Source organism: Cannabis sativa, chromosome 1, assembly GCF_029168945.1.
Source record: "Cannabis sativa cultivar Pink pepper isolate KNU-18-1 chromosome 1, ASM2916894v1, whole genome shotgun sequence".
Lineage (NCBI taxonomy): Eukaryota > Viridiplantae > Streptophyta > Magnoliopsida > Rosales > Cannabaceae > Cannabis > Cannabis sativa.
In genome coordinates this window covers 74,868,210-74,886,116 of record NC_083601.1, presented here as the reverse complement: position 1 = coordinate 74,886,116, position 17,907 = coordinate 74,868,210, and the positions used below count along the sequence as shown (strand labels likewise).

Here is a 17,907-nt window from a genome sequence, read left to right as displayed (position 1 = left end):
TCAACCGTTCTATCCACTGTTGCTGCATTAGTAACAATTTAGTTTTTAGATTGTATTACTGCTTATCTCCAAACTGTTAAAAAAAGTAAAAAATTATATTAATTTTTATATATATATATTATTATTTGTTATTATAATAAATACTATAATCAATAATTAAAACTTACAGCTTTTTGATCTTGTATGTAACGGTTGGGGTTTGCACGTGCGACAATGTGAGTAATGTATTTCAAAACATAACCACATTCTTGATTTTTAGGTTGTCTTGGATAATAAGGTCTAAATGGATAATTTTCCTTTGCGCAACGACCTCTAGCATCCAATGCGCACTAGAAAATTATATTGAAATATAAGTAAGATAGTTTAAAAATAATTTCAATTTATAATATAGAAATGAACAATTAGCACTAAAAAATTAAATAATATTTACCCGATATTCCAAGGAATAAAGAACATTTTGTGGTTATTATTCATCGAGGATAACCACGTAGCCAATCATCTTGCTGCATTGTCAAAAGACTAACTCTTGTCTTCATCGTTAATACCATTCAATGTGAGAGGCTTTGGGTCGTAAAACTTAAAGATTTTTCTCAAATGCTTTATGCTCTCCCAGATGTGCCTGCATTAAATTGTTAAGTATTAGTGTCTTATAATAATTTTACTAGAATTTGATATATAAGGTTAATTAGATTAAAGAAGAGTATACATCATTCCAAACAACATTCCCTGGTTGCCGATGAAGTTAGGGCTGAGCATCGGTCGGTTTGGTCAGTTTTTTTCTATATAAAAATCCTGAATTCAGTTTTTGGTCTGGATTGGTGCAATCCGAAAAGCGACCAACCAATCCATAACCTATCTTAAAACTGACCGTTTTGAACCACGGTTTGGTCGGTTTAAACTCTCCAAACTAAACTTTTTTTTTTTTTAAAAAAAAAAAAGATGATTCATTTTATTCTATAAACACATTATTTTATATTTTACAACTATAAACATACAAATTAATTGTTCAAAAACTAATTATCTTATTCTTTTAACTTTATTATTAATAAAATAAGAATATATTATTATTATATATTATTAGTAACTACAATACATAAAGCAAAAAAATACTTAATAAATTAATATATATGTATAACGGTCGGTTTCCGTTTTTTTGGTCAGCTTATTACCCAAAAAAAAAATTTACCGTTTAATAGTGCTTTTAACCTTTAGCGGTTTTTTTGGTTTTCGATTCTGTTGGTTTTGGTTCCAACGGTGTTCGGTAGGTCGGTTTGAGCAGTTTTTTTTTTTTTTTTTCAGTTTTTTGAATTTTATGCTCACCCCTAGATGAAGTCACACAGTGCAACCGACTGCAAATTCTCTCTAGATAACGTGATCTGGGTACGCAGTGTTATGAATCCTTGGGGCACTAGTATCGTGATTATATCACGTTTATCTTAGAGTTTCACAAATTCAACAACCATCCATTTTAGCGATTTAGGGATCAAATCCATGACCTTTTTCGAGAATAGTTCATCTTCTTCATCATGACCGCCTTGTGGAGAAAGCATGGGAGCCTTCCCCTTCAACGTATCACGTCTTGAAGGTGGTTAAGCGAGTGGGCCCTATACAAAACACACAATAATATATCAAATTTGATCCAAATTCTTCGAAATTTCGGTAGTATAACGGCTGTAATTTAATGCCCCAAATTTTTTTAAACATGCTTATATAATGACTAATAACACATATATAATAGTTGTTTATTCATCCATCCCACCGCAACACATATATTCGCAAAACCTACTTTACTGTAACACCCTAACTATCTTAGGCGTATTACGTGATTTTTAAACGTACTGTGCAGCTCGTTGCTAATCAACGAGGTTTATGGAAAAACGTGATTAATTAAAATTTTGCTTTTTCATTAAACTTATAAACCATTTTACAAAAGTCTCGGGATCCCGATTTATAAAAATATTTACAAAAGGTTTAACTGTTTATCTATTACATCAAAATAAAAGTCGTCTAACGACAGTTACCAAAATCCCAGCCTTGCTGTCCCGAGGATCGTACGCTCCAGGCCTAACCGCCCCGACATGTACAATCTCATAAGCTCGCTCACGGTCCATCAGCTATAGCCTTGCCTTTACCTACACATGAACGTAAACTGTGAGTCGACAGACTCAGTAAGAAAAGCATAATAATATCATACATAAAACTGACTGCCGTGTCCAACACGATGCGAGTCCCGCTACGCCATGTCCAACATGGTACTGAGCACTACTGCCATGTCCAACATGGTACTGAGTTTTGAACGTTCAGGGGACGGTACTATTGACAAGTATCCTCCTGATCGGTCGAACCGGTCATACTCCGGCTGCTGGTCATACTCCAGCCTGTACCGACGGGATAGGTCAATAGCACTGAACCACCAACCAAGTGTCAGCCTGATCGGTCGAACCGGTCATACTCCGGCTGCTGGTCATACTCCAGCCTGTACCGACGTGACAGGGTTGGATGGTTCGAAGCCTAAATACATAACTAATGTAATCTAGCAGGCTTCCTACATGCACGCTAAACATGTAATCTACATATGCATACTGTTATACTAATCTTACACGGATTCCGATTTCGGGTGTCTTAGGTCAACCATTTGGAAGGCGAAGGCGAGCGGCGGATTACTGGCTCCTAAACCATAAAAATCACAACGCTATAAGTGACACGCTAAATCACTTCCCGGGGACTAAAACTCGAAACTAAAAGTTTCCCTATCGATAAAAAGCATGGCAATACCCCTAAAAACATAAAAACGAGGAAAACTAGGGTTCGGAAAAATTCCCCAACCGGCAGACCGGTTGCCCAACCGGAATTCCGGTTCTGGGAATTACTGAACCCCCATCCGGAATTCCGGATGCACAACCGGAATTCCGGTTCCTCGCAGGCAGCCACTTCAAAAATTCATAATTCGACCAATTCAACCCCAATCGGTACCAAACCTTCCAGACCTACTCCATATGTCCCAAATAACATTTCTAAAGCATCAAACCTACCCAGAATGCACAGAAATGAAAAACACCATTGGAGCTCAAGCTTTGAGTTCCAAACTCAAGCTTGAGCAAATCCACCTAACATGCATACAAACCTATTTAAACCTTCTCAAATAAGCATAAATAAGCTTCTGAAAACATACAAGAACAACAACAACAACATAGTAACAGATTACATACTATTTCATCAAAATCACACATTTTGCATAGAAAATTTACAATCTTTGCACAACCTATCTAGCATGCTTTCCAACCTAACCAAACATAATTAATCCAGTATTTTGAACATAAAAATAACAATCAATCACAAGCAGCAGCAACAACATACAAATTAACATGCATTTACTCATATTTTCATCAAAACTCAAGAATTTTAAGAAAGGAAGAAGATGAGCTAACCTAGCTTGCAAAGGATCTTAAGAATGGATGAAAGTTGCTTGGAAATCAAAGAGAAAATCAATTCATGCACCCCAATTGCTTCAGCCAAAAATAGAGAGGAAAGGAGAGTGTTTTCTTGAATTTTTCTTTCTTTCCAACACTTAGCCAAATTTAGTAAAAAATTGGAAAATGAACTAAAGCCACATAACTCATTTACTTCAGCCAAAAATATAAACAATTAACATTTATTTTTCAAATAACCAAGTCACTAAAAGACAAAAAGTCATTGGGGCAAAAAGACCATTTTGCCCCTCCATTCTAAAATCACATAAAAATCACTAAAGGGGTATTTTTGGGACATTCTAAATTCCCGGCCATTCCCGACATTCCCAATGTCTAAAACCCGTCCCCAAATACTAACATACTAAGTTGTGATTTCTACTGAGCCAAACGCCGAGTTCCAAAATACCGGACACCGGAAATGCGAAATATAAAAACTACTGATGACATAATCATGCATTTCTGAATTCCATAAATAACAATAATAAATTATTTAAATGGCTATAAATAATTTCATAATTAACATAAACAACTGCTAATTTCCAAATTAACTAAGCGGGCTTTACAACTATTCCCCCCTTAAAAGGATTTCGTCCCCGAAATCTAACCTGGATAACTCTGGATATTGAGCTCTCATATCTGACTCTAGCTCCCAGGTGGCTTCCTCCACCTTGCTGTTTCTCCAGAGAACCTTGACCAATGCTATGGTCTTATTCCGAAGGACTTTATCCTTTCTATCCAGGATCTGCACTGGCTGTTCCTCATATGACATGTCTGGCTGAAGCTGAAGGCTCTCATAACTGAGTATATGAGAGGGGTCTGAAACGTATTTTCTCAACATTGAGACATGGAATACGTTGTGCACTGCTGATAAGGCTGGAGGCAATGCTAACCGATATGCCACTTGACCTATCTTCTCGAGAATCTCGAAAGGTCCTGTAAATCTAGGGCATAACTTGCCTCTTTTCCCGAAACGTTTAATCCCCTTCATCGGAGATACCCGTAAAAACACATGTTCCCCTACTTGGAACTCAACATCTCTGCGCTTCGGATCTGCGTAACTCTTCTGTCTGCTCTGTGAGGCAAGCATTCTAGCTTTTATCTTTTCTATTGCCTCATTGGTCCGCTGAACTGACTCCGGACCTAGGTATTTCCTCTCCCCTGTCTCATCCCAGTGGATAGGGGATCTACACTTTCTACCGTACAACAGTTCGTAGGGTGCCATCCCTATCGTACTCTGATAACTGTTGTTGTACGAGAATTCTATTAACGGTAGATATTTACTCCATGAACCCTCAAAGTCCATAACACAGGCTCTCAACATATCCTCCAATATCTGAATTGTCCTTTCGGACTGACCATCTGTCTGAGGATGGAATGCTGTACTGAATTTTAGCTTCGTACCCATTGCCCGTTGCAAACTTTGCCAAAATTTGGAGGTGAATTTCGGATCCCTGTCCGAAACTATAGACTTCGGTACCCCGTGAAGTCTCACTATCTCCCTGACATATAACTCTGCCAACTGATCCACTGTAAACGTTGTTCTAACCGGCAGAAAATGAGCAGATTTCGTAAATCGATCCACCACTACCCAGATGGAATCATACATACCCGTGGTCCTAGGTAACCCGACCACAAAATCCATCGTAATATCCTCCCATTTCCATTCTGGTAGGGTTAGAGGCTGCAACAACCCTGCTGGTCTCTGATGTTCAGCCTTGATCTGTTGACAAGTGAGGCATCTCGATACGAATTCTACCAAATTCTTCTTCATACCGCTCCACCAGAAGTACGGTTTCAAATCTTGGTACATCTTGGTGGTGCCGGGATGCAGAGAATACGGGGTAGAATGAGCCTCCTCAAAGATCTCGTTTCTCAATTCCACACTGTTCGGAACACAAACCCTGGCTTTATACAAAAGCATCCCACTATCTGACACTGAAAAGTCTTTGGCTTGACCAGCCAATACCTCATCTCGGATCTTCACTAACTCCGGATCTGTCATCTGAGCAACCTTTATTCTTTCCAACAGATCAGATTGCAGCGTTAAGTTGTGAAGCTGACCTACCACAAACTCAATGCTGGATCTAACCATATCCTCTGCTAGCTGAGGTGAGATCTGAACCATGCTAGCTACTTGCCCGGGACCCTTTCTGCTCAGGGCATCGGCCACTACATTGGCTTTTCCGGGATGATAGAGGATCTCACAATCATAGTCCTTCACTAATTCCAACCAACGCCTTTGTCTCATGTTCAAATCTTTCTGAGTAAAGAAATACTTGAGACTTTTATGGTCGGTATAGATCTCGCACTTCTCCCCATAAAGGTAATGCCGCCAAATCTTCAGTGCAAAAACCACTGCGGCCAATTCTAAATCATGAGTCGGGTATCGCTGTTCATAATCCTTTAACTGACGGGAGGCATAAGCGATAACCCGATCGGCTTGCATCAATACGCACCCTAAACCCTGTTTGGATGCGTCACAGTAGACTACGAACTTCTCCTCGTCCGAAGGCAAAGCTAGTACCGGAGCAGTAATCAACCTCTGTTTCAGCTCCTGAAAACTAGCTTCGCATTTATCTGACCAGATAAATCGCTGATTCTTCTTTGTAAGCTCGGTTAGGGGCATTGAAATTTTGGAGAACCCCTCCACGAACCTACGGTAGTACCCAGCTAATCCCAAGAAGCTTCTGATCTCTGTCACTGTCTTCGGTCTCGGCCAATCCCACGACGGATTCAATCTTCCCGGGATCCACCTTGATCCCATCTTTACTCACAATGTGCCCTAGGAAGGACACACGAGACAACCAGTAACTCACATTTCTTGAACTTGGCGAAGAGCTTATGTTCTCGAAGTCGTTGCGGTACCATCCGAAGATGTAACTCATGCTCCTCTTCGAGGAGAGTACACGAGGATGTCGTCGATAAACACAATCACACAGATATCGAGGAAATCCTTGAATACTCTATTCATCGTGTCCATGAATGCTGCAGGAGCATTGGTTAGTCCGAATGACATAACCAGAAACTCGTAGTGTCCATACCTAGTGCGGAAAGCCGTCTTTGGAATGTCCTCCTCTCGGATCCTCAACTGATGATAACCCGAACGGAGATCAATCTTAGAAAAGACCGTCTTCCCCTGAAGCTGATCCAACAAGTCATCGATCCTAGGTAATGGATATTTATTCTTCACCGTCAGCTTGTTCATCTCTCTGTAGTCGATGCACATCCTCATAGATCCATCCTTCTTCTTGACGAACAAAACCGGGCTCCCCGGGGTGACACCTTTGGGCCGAATGAACCCTATGTCAAGCAACCCTTGGAGCTGAATCTTTAATTCCTTAAGTTCAGCTGGAGCCATCCTATACGGGGCTTTGGAAACCGGATCCACCCCTGGTGCCAAGTCAATCACGAAGTCAATCTCCCGCTGAGGTGGTAACCCTGGAAGTTCTTCGGGAAAAACGTCCAAAAATTCCCGAACCACTCTGATGTCCTCTGGCCGAATGGTGTCTGGCCGAGTGGTGTCCACCACCACGGCCAGAAACCCTAAGCACCCACCGTGCAGTAATTCTCTCGCTGACATAGCCGAGATCACCGGGATCCGAGATCCCTGAACCGAACCCACAAATACAAACGGTTCTTCACTTTCCGGTTGGAAGACCACCATCTTCCTCTTACAGTCAATGCTCGCCGAATATTTAGATAGGAAATCCATTCCTAAAATAATATCAAATTCGACTAAGCTCATCTCTATCAGATCAGCGCTTAACTCTCTACCATCTATCCTGATCGGCATAGACCTAATCCACCTATTGGAGATAACCAATTCTCCGCCAGGTAACAGGGTTCCAAACCCTGATTCATATCTATCAAAGGGTCTACCCAACTTACTAAAGACTCTGGCCGCCACATAAGAATGTGTAGCCCCAGAATCAAACAGCACTGAATAAAGCGAGTTGTTAATAAAAAGCTGACCTGTAACAACTGATGGGCTGGCATCTGCATCAGCCTGCGTGATGGCGAATACCCTGGCTGGAGAGGGTATCGCTGGAGCTCTCGGTGCCTCTGGTCGGAGCTGGGGACATTCCCTCTTGAAGTGTCCGGGCATGCCACAATGAAAGCATCCCTGCCCCTTGCACTCACCCCGATGGTGCCTCTTGCAGCTAGGGCACTCGGGATAGGAGAATCGGGTCTCATTACCACCAGGACGACTCCCTCGGTTCTGGTTCCCCCGGAACTTCTTGTTCTGACTCGAGCCGCCGGAAGCAGTGGGTGCCCTCTTCCTCTGATCAATGGCCGAACCGCTACTCCCCCTGCTATAGCCTGATGCAGGAGGGGTAGGAGCCCCGCCACCAACCGGAGTACTGACAGAATCTGACATGCACCCCACTGCGCCCTCAGCTCGCAGTGCCTTCTCCACCATCTGAGCATAGGTGGTGCTGTCGTCCGTGGTGATCATCAGGTCATGCCTGATCTTGGGATTCAACCCGTCCAGATACTTCTCCTTCCTGCTGAAGTCGGTCGGCACAATTCCCGAGGCTAACCTCGCCAACCGGTCAAACTGAGTAGTATACTCAGTGACGCTCATGTTCTCCCGCTGGGTCAGATGAACGAACTCTTTCCTCTTGGCGCTTCTGACCGCCTCATTATAGTATTTCGCGTTGAAGAGTTCCTGAAACCTTTCCCAGGTCATGGTGGTGACGTCATGGATCTGAGACACCATGTCCCACCATACCAGGGTGTAAAGACCGCCTATGAAAGAATACTTTGTATTATTAATTATTTAAGAATTATGTATTAATAATTATGGAATGCATATTTTAGAAATATATTATATATCATATGTGTTTTATGCTTAATTACCTAATTTCTCTGATTGTGTTCGGAAGCTGTGGAAAGCGACGTTGGGCCTAGAAAGTTGCATTTTATAATTTAGAATATTATCGGGGTATTATTGTTTATTAGTAGAGGCGTTAGAATTTTCGGGGATTAGAAGTCGACCAAATTGCCCTTAAGTTGTTTGGTTGTGATATTTTAATTGAAGGGTAAATGGGTCTTTTTACCTTAGAGTCTTGGCTTTTAGTGGAAGTAGAAGCTTCCTTTAGTTAAGTAATACATAGATAAATAATAATAATTTATTAAGGAGAATGAATTAAGTGAGAATTGATGATCAAGCTTGGGAATTATCCTTTCTCCCTCTCTCTTTCGTGCACCCTAGAAAACCCAGCAAGATTAAGGTGTGGATTGCTGTTTGTTCTGACTTCCTAATCTCTTGAAGGAGAATTTGCTTAAGGTATGGTTTCCTTGTCTCCTTCTCTTTGTTTCTAGTTAGTATAAGGTTAGGTTTTGAGGGTTAAATTAGGATCTTTGGTTCTGTAGCTTTAGTTGTTGTTTGAATCTGATTTCTGCTGATTAGGTGAGTTTAATTGAGTTGTTTCTTGCTGTCTTTGTTGCTTGTAGTAAGGTTTTGACAAGGTTTGAGTTTGAAAACTCAAACCTTGACCTCTAATGGTGTTTTTGAAAATTTAATGAATTGCTGAGGTTTGTTGCTTGGAACTGGTCTATTTTAGTGCATACAGGTGTTCTGGAAAATATTGGAAAATTTGGGGATGAATTGAGTTGTGGGGGTTGGAATTTTGGTTCCCAGACCAGAACCGGAATTCCGGTTCCTGGGAGCCTGCGTCAACCGGTCGACCGGTTGGTCCCAGGAACCGGACTTCCGGTTGGGAACCGGCCTGCCGGTTGGGGTTTTTTCCCGAACCCTAATTTTTTCCGTTTTTAAGTATTTTAGGGTGTTGTCATCCTTTTCATCGATAGGGCTAAGCTTAGTTTGCGTTTTAAATCCCCGATAAGTATTTTAGCGAGTCTCTCATCGAATTTTGAATATTATGGTTTAGGGCCCTGTAAAACGTCGAGCTGCACTTCCACTCAGGCTGACCGGCACACTTGAGCAAGGAACGAGGTAAGATAGCGTAAGAATATTTATATATATGAATGTCTATGCTTGTTGTGGATGTTATTATAAGTACGGTGTTACCAACACGAGTACCCAGGGTACGTCGTGTTCGTGGTACAACACTTAGTATTTCTCGGGAGTACAATCAGGGCTCTACCAACACAAGTACGGAGTTGGTACTTTAGTGCATTTGGTATAGTAGTCGTACTACCCTTAAGAACGTTCTTAATCATTTGGTGAGCTTCGTTGTTAAGCTCAGGGCAGCTTGATCATAAAGCTGGCATCGTGCTACCTTATTATATCTTGCATATCTTACTGAGTTTGTTGACTCATCAGTTTGCTACCTTGTGTAGGTAAAGGAAAAGCAAAGCTGGAGGAACAGTGAGGTGGAACTCGGCATGATTGTACATATTGCGGCAGTGCAACCTGGAGGGTTTCGATTTATAAATATTTTGGAATCTGTATTTTGATGATGCATGTCCGCAACACTTTAAAAAAAATATATATATATATATGCATAATTAATAGTAAAGTACTTTTAACCTAAATTTTGATACTCGGGATCCCGATCCATATGTTTATTAATATATAAATTATTAAAGTTAATTTCCGAGTTTATTATTATTAAAATACGAGCGTTACAGTTTGGTATCAGAGCCACTGGGTTGTCCACTGAAGACCGTCAAGATATGTACAATCAAGGCCAGTGTCGAGTTCAACTCACGGTTCCGTAAGCTTTACTTTTTTTTTGCAAACTGTTTTAAGATATGTGGTGTTGTATATATGATTAAATAAATATTAATTGCGGTCTTGAAAGTATTTTGACCACTGTCTGACCTACGTGCCTTGTGGGTTCGCAGGCTAAGTCCTAAATAATGGACGACCAGCGAAACGTTAGAAGGCAGGGTGAATTGGTTGAGACCGGAGGTGGTCGGGGTGCTAGAAATCCCCAAAACCCCCGTGGACGCGGTAGAGGCCGCGGTCGAGTCCCGAGAGGTGGACAGGAGAATCCACCTCAGGCCCCTGTTGATTGGGAACAAAGGTTTGCTGAGATGCAAACTAGAATTGAACAACAAGAGGAAGAGATCCGGCGACTCAGGCAACGGGATGCCCCTGTTGAGCCTCCCCTGCAACCGGCTGTTGCAATCCCTGCAGCCCCTGCGGTGCCAGCTGAGCAATATGTTGCTGGTAACCGCATGGAGCCTTTGTATGAAAGGTTCAGAAAGCAAGCGCCTCCAGTATTTCTGGGAGGCCCTGATGTTCTTAAAGCTGAGCAGTGGTTGACTGTTGTTGAGAGAATACTGAACTTTATGGGAGTGGCTGGAAATGATAGGGTGGCATGTGCCACGTTCCAATTTCAGGAGGATGCCCTGATTTGGTGGGAAATGGTATCCCTTACTAGGGATGTGACCAGAATGACCTGGGAGGAGTTCCGGGAATTGTTCAATGCCAAGTATTACAACGAGGCGGTCCGCAGTGCAAAGCGGAAGGAATTTATTGAGTTGGTACAAAGTGAGGGTATGTCAGTAACTGAGTATACCACCAAGTTTGATCGCTTGGCTAAATTAGCCTCCGGAATTGTACCAACAGATTTCAGCAAGAAAGAAAAGTATTTGGCTGGACTGAATGCCAAAATCAGACATGACCTGGTTATCACAACAAGCGATACAACGACTTATGCAGAAATGGTTGATAAGGCTCTTCGAGCAGAAGGGGCAGTGAAATTTTTACAAGAAACCCGAGAGTCTTCTGGTGTTGGTGGGGTTACTATTCTCCCTTTGTCAGGTCCTGAAAAAGAGAGTGGGGGTTCTACCCTTGAACAGAGGAAAAGAACTTTTCCATCTTCGGGAAGTTCAGGGCAAGGAAAAAGGTTTCGAGGAAACCAGAATAGAGGGGGACGTCAGACTTATTCTTATCCTGAGTGCCCGCGTTGCAAAAAGCATCATCCCGGGGCTTGTAACCGGAGAGCCTGTTTTCAGTGTGGTTCGGTGGGACATCTCAGGAAAGACTGCCCTCAGTTGAAGAAAGAGGAACCGAAGCCCGAGGTCAAACCTGTATCTGCTCCTGCTCGTGTTTTTGCTATAACTCAGGCAGATGCTGCTGCCAGTCCTTCAGTGGTTGCAGGTCAGCTTCTAATCAATGGTTTTGCTTATACTGTTTTATTTGATTCGGGTGCTACTCGGTCTTATGTGTCATCAAGACTTCTTGATCAGTTTGATAGACCTAGTGATATTCTTGAGACGGGGTTTGGAACCCTGTTGCCTAATGGGGAATTAATTATTTCAAGAAAGTGGATTAGGTCAGTAATAATTAGAATTGAAGATAGAGAATTGAGTGCTGATCTCGTGGAGTTGCCATTGGCCGAATTTGACATTATACTTGGTATGGACTTTTTGTCTAAATACTCTGCTAGTATTGATTGTAAACGGAAAATGGTGACTTTTGAACCGGAAAATGAGGAACCTTTTGTTTTTGTTGGTTCGGTTCAAGGTTCTCGTGTCCCTAGAATCTCAGCATTGAAAGCTAGGGATTTATTACGAGAAGGATGTGTTGGGTTTCTCGCAGTGGTAGTGGATTCCAGTAAACCTGTGTTATTTGGCCCAGAAGAGGTTAATGTGGTTAAGGAATTCCTGGATGTGTTTCCAGAGGAATTGCCGGGATTACCACCTCAGCGGGAGATAGATTTCATTATTGATTTAATTCCTGGAGCAGAACCTGTTTCAAAGGCACCCTATCGAATGGCACCTGCTGAATTAAAAGAACTGAAGATACAACTCCAAGGGATGTTGGATCTAGGGTTCACTCGGCCTAGTGTGTCACCTTGGGGAGCCCCTGTGTTGTTTGTGAAGAAGAAAGATGGAACCCTTCGTATGTGTATCGATTACCGGGAGCTGAATAAGTTAACCATTAAGAATAAATATCCTCTGCCCAGAATTGACGATTTGTTCGACCAACTCCAGGGGAAGACTGTATTCTCAAAAATTGACTTGAGGTCTGGGTATCATCAATTGAGAATTCGAGAAGAGGATATTCCGAAGACAGCTTTTCGAACCAGGTATGGTCACTATGAATTCCTGGTTATGTCTTTTGGGTTAACAAATGCTCCGGCAGCTTTTATGGATCTCATGAATAGGGTATTCAAGGATTTCCTCGATAATTTTGTAATTGTATTTATCGATGATATTCTTGTGTACTCTCGGTCAGAAGCAGAGCATGAGCAACATCTTCGAATGGTTCTGCAGCGACTTAGAGATCATAAACTCTATGCAAAGTTCAAAAAGTGTGAGTTTTGGCTGTCACAAGTGTCTTTTCTGGGACATATTGTTGGAAAGGATGGAATTATGGTTGATCCAGGAAAGATTGAAGCGGTGAAGAATTGGCCTAGACCTAAAACAGTCACTGAAATTCGAAGTTTTCTCGGTTTAGCGGGTTATTATCGGCGTTTTGTGGAAGGATTTTCCAAAATTGCCATGCCGTTATCTGAGTTAACTAGGAAGAATCAGCGATTTATATGGTCAGATAAGTGTGAAAAGAGTTTTCAAGAGCTGAAGCAACGATTGATCACAGCTCCTGTTCTAGCCTTGCCTTCTGATCAAGAAAAGTTTGTGGTGTATTGTGACGCTTCAAGGCAGGGTTTAGGCTGTGTGTTAATGCAAGCAGATAAAGTCATAGCTTATGCTTCTCGGCAACTGAAAGATTATGAGCAGCGTTACCCAACTCACGACCTAGAACTTGCAGCAGTGGTGTTCGCCCTGAAAATTTGGCGACATTACTTGTATGGTGAAAGGTGTGAGATCTATACTGACCACAAGAGTCTCAAATATTTCTTCACTCAGAAGGATTTGAATATGAGACAGAGAAGGTGGTTAGAATTGGTGAAAGACTATGACTGTGAAATCCTGTATCATCCTGGAAAGGCAAATGTTGTGGCTGATGCCTTAAGCAGAAAAGGACCTGATCAGATATCCAACATGGTTATGATTTCCTCTCAGTTAGCCTCGGAAATGACTAGAGCAAACATCGAGTTGGTGACTGAGGAATTATTTAATCTGACACTTCAGTCAGATTTGTTAGAAAGAATCAGAATGGCCCAGTTAGAAGATCTTGAATTGGTAAAAATCCGAGAAGATGTCTTAGCAGGCAAAGCTAAGGACTTCTCTATTTCTGACAGTGGAATGTTGTTGTTTAAGGCACGGGTGTGTGTCCCTGATATCAGTGAGCTTAAGAAAGAAATTTTGGAAGAAGCTCATACTACCCCTTACTCATTACATCCAGGAACCACCAAAATGTATCAAGATTTGAAGCCCTATTTCTGGTGGTATGGGATGAAGAGGGATGTAGTAGACTATGTCACTAAATGTTTAACCTGTCAGCAAATCAAAGCTGAACATCAGCGACCAGCGGGGTTACTTCAGCCATTAACACTTCCAGAATGGAAGTGGGAAGATATTGCAATGGACTTTGTGGTTGGTTTGCCTAGAACCACAGGAATGTACGATTCAGTTTGGGTCGTGGTGGATCGTTTTACAAAGTCAGCACATTTCTTACCTGTTAAGGTAACCTATTCAGTGGATCAGTATGCTGATTTGTATGTAAAAGAAATTGTCCGTCTTCATGGGGTACCGAAGTCAATCGTTTCAGATAGGGACCCTAAATTTACCTCAAAGTTTTGGATGAGTTTGCAAAAGGCTATGGGAACTAATTTGAAGTTCAGCACAGCCTTTCATCCTCAAACAGATGGGCAATCTGAACGAACCATCCAGATACTTGAAGACTTGTTACGAGCTTGTGTCATGGATTTTGGAGGGTCATGGAGTAAGTATTTGCCTCTGATTGAATTCTCCTATAATAATAGTTATCAAAGTACCATAGGAATGGCTCCTTATGAGCTACTCTATGGAAGAAAGTGTCGTTCCCCAATTCATTGGGACGAAACAGGAGAAAGGAAATACTTAGGCCCTGAATTAGTCCAGAAAACAAATGAAGCAATAGACAAGATCAAAGCCCGAATGCTTGCTTCTCAAAGCAGGCAGAAAAGTTATGCAGATCCTAAGCGACGGGATGTTGTATTCCAACCTGGTGATCATGTCTTTTTGCGTGTATCCCCGATGAAGGGAGTCAGACGTTTTGGAAAGAAAGGTAAACTGAGCCCTAGGTTTATTGGACCTTTTGAAATTCTGGAAAAAGTTGGACAAGTTGCCTATAGGTTAGCTTTACCTCCTTCCTTATCAGCAGTGCATAGCGTGTTTCATGTTTCCATGCTGAGGAAGTATGTGTCTGATCCAATGCATGTTCTGAGTTACGAAGCACTGGAATTGCAACCTGATTTATCATATGACGAACAACCAGTGCAAATTCTGGATAAAAAGGAAAAGGTTCTCCGAACCAAAACCATATCATTGGTCAAGGTACTTTGGAGAAACAGTAAAGTGGAAGAAGCCACTTGGGAATTGGAATCTGATATGAGGGCCCAGTATCCTGAATTATTCAGGTAGATTTCGGGGGCGAAATCTTTTTAACGGGGGGATAATTGTAAAGACCGCCTATGAAAGAATACTTTGTATTATTAATTATTTAAGAATTATGTATTAATAATTATGGAATGCATATTTTAGAAATATATTATATATCATATGTGTTTTATGCTTAATTACCTAATTTCTCTGATTGTGTTCGGAAGCTGTGGAAAGCGACGTTGGGCCTAGAAAGTTGCATTTTATAATTTAGAATATTATCGGGGTATTATTGTTTATTAGTAGAGGCGTTAGAATTTTCGGGGATTAGTAGTTGACCAAATTGCCCTTAAGTTGTTTGGTTGTGATATTTTAATTGAAGGGTAAATGGGTCTTTTTACCTTAGAGTCTTGGCTTTTAGTGGAAGTAGAAGCTTCCTTTAGTTAAGTAATACATAGATAAATAATAATAATTTATTAAGGAGAATGAATTAAGTGAGAATTGATGATCAAGCTTGGGAATTATCCTTTCTCCCTCTCTCTTTCGTGCACCCTAGAAAACCCAGCAAGATTAAGGTGTGGATTGCTGTTTGTTCTGACTTCCTAATCTCTTGAAGGAGAATTTGCTTAAGGTATGGTTTCCTTGTCTCCTTCTCTTTGTTTCTAGTTAGTATAAGGTTAGGTTTTGAGGTTTAAATTAGGATCTTTGGTTCTGTAGCTTTAGTTGTTGTTTGAATCTGATTTCTGCTGATTAGGTGAGTTTAATTGAGTTGTTTCTTGCTGTCCTTGTTGCTTGTAGTAAGGTTTTGACAAGGTTTGAGTTTGAAAACTCAAACCTTGACCTCTAATGGTGTTTTTGAAAATTTAATGAATTGCTGAGGTTTGTTGCTTGGAACTGGTCTATTTTAGTGCATACAGGTGTTCTGGAAAATATTGGAAAATTTGGGGATGAATTGAGTTGTGGGGGTTGGAATTTTGGTTCCCAGACCAGAACCGGAATTCCGGTTCCTGGGAGCCTGCGTCAACCGGTCGACCGGTTGGTCCCAGGAACCGGACTTCCGGTTGGGAACCGGCCTGCCGGTTGGGGTTTTTTCCCGAACCCTAATTTTTCCGTTTTTAAGTATTTTAGGGTGTTGTCATCCTTTTCATCGATAGGGCTAAGCTTAGTTTGCGTTTTAAATCCCCGATAAGTATTTTAGCGAGTCTCTCATCGAATTTTGAATATTATGGTTTAGGGCCCTGTAAAACGTCGAGCTGCACTTCCACTCAGGCTGACCGGCACACTTGAGCAAGGAACGAGGTAAGATAGCGTAAGAATATTTATATATATATGAATGTCTATGCTTGTTGTGGATGTTATTATAAGTACGGTGTTACCAACACGAGTACCCAGGGTACGTCGTGTTCGTGGTACAACACTTAGTATTTCTCGGGAGTACAATCAGGGCTCTACCAACACAAGTACGGAGTTGGTACTTTAGTGCATTTGGTATAGTAGTCGTACTACCCTTAAGAACGTTCTTAATCATTTGGTGAGCTTCGTTGTTAAGCTCAGGGCAGCTTGATCATAAAGCTGGCATCGTGCTACCTTATTATATCTTGCATATCTTACTGAGTTTGTTGACTAATCAGTTTGCTACCTTGTGTAGGTAAAGGAAAAGCAAAGCTGGAGGAACAGTGAGGTGGAACTCGGCATGATTGTACATATTGCGGCAGTGCAACCTGGAGGGTTTCGATTTATAAATATTTTGGAGTCTGTATTTTGATGATGCATGTCCGCAAAATTATTAAAACAAATATATATATATATATATGCATATTTAATAGTAAAGTACTTTTAACCTAAATTTTGATACTCGGGATCCCGATCCATATGTTTATTAATATATAAATTATTAAAGTTAATTTCCGAGTTTATTATTATTAAAATACGAGCGTTACACAGGGCGTCCTCCTGGAACTGAAACGTGGCGCACACCACTCTGTCGTTACCGGTGACACCCATGAAGTTCAGGATTCTGGTGATCACCGTCAGCCACTGCTCGGCTTTCGATACATCTGGACCTCCCAGGAATACCGGAGGTGCTTGCTTCCGGAACCGCTCATACAATGGTTCCAATCTATGGGCCGCCACCACTAACTCGGCCTGGGCAGCAGGGGCAGGTGCCACTGGAACTACGGGCACAGGAACTGCAGGAGCACCCTGCTGTCTCAACCTCTGAATCTCGAGGTCTTGTTCTTCGATCCGGGCTTGCATTACCGCAAACCGCAACTCCCACCCGGGCTCCCCGATCGGGCGGGGAGCCTGGGCAGCCTGTGGCGGGTTCTCATCACCCCGGCCACGAGCCCTGCCTCGGGGACCTCTGCCTCGGCCCCTAGCAGGTGGGGGAAACTGAGCTCCCTGTCCCTGATTCGACCCTACGGAGTTGCCCTGACTCCTGGTAGTCCGCATGGCGTCCATCTAGTTAGAACCGCCTGCGAAACCAAGAGTTGGCATATCAGGTCGTATTCAAGGCGAGCTTACTAATGCCGCTTAATTTGGAAATTAGAAATGAAACATGCGCCTATTCTACTATCAGGCTACTAACATGCTTCCTAACAGGCTTTTCTTTTTCATAACTGAATAAAATAAACTACTAAAGCAATAAAGGCTTACTGAACCGTGAACCGAGCTAACTGCTGATGATGATTGTACATGCCGTGACGATCTTCGGAAGACAACCTGGCGGCTCTGATACCAAATTGTAACACCCTAACTATCTTAGGCGTATTACGTGATTTTTAAACGTACTGTGCAGCTCGTTGCTAATCAACGAGGTTTATGGAAAAACGTGATTAATTAAAATTTTGCTTTTTCAGTAAACTTATAAACCATTTTACAAAAGTCTCGGGATCCCGATTTATAAAAATATTTACAAAAGGCTTAACTGTTTATCTATTACATCAAAATAAAAGTCGTCTAACAACAGTTACAAAAATCCCAGCCTTGCTGTCCCGAGGATCGTACGCTCCAGGCCTAACCGCCCCGACAT

At 41.8% G+C, this 17,907-nt stretch overlaps 1 long non-coding RNA gene across 1 annotated transcript; it reads left to right on the top strand.

Moving 5' to 3' along the window:
- Positions 1–15,992: 15,992 nt before the first annotated feature.
- LOC133029913 (uncharacterized) lies at positions 15,993–16,780 on the top strand. The gene is made up of 2 exons (XR_009683861.1): positions 15,993–16,175; positions 16,525–16,780. It is a non-coding gene; the product is annotated as an uncharacterized LOC133029913 (long non-coding RNA).
- Positions 16,781–17,907: the final 1,127 nt, after the last annotated feature.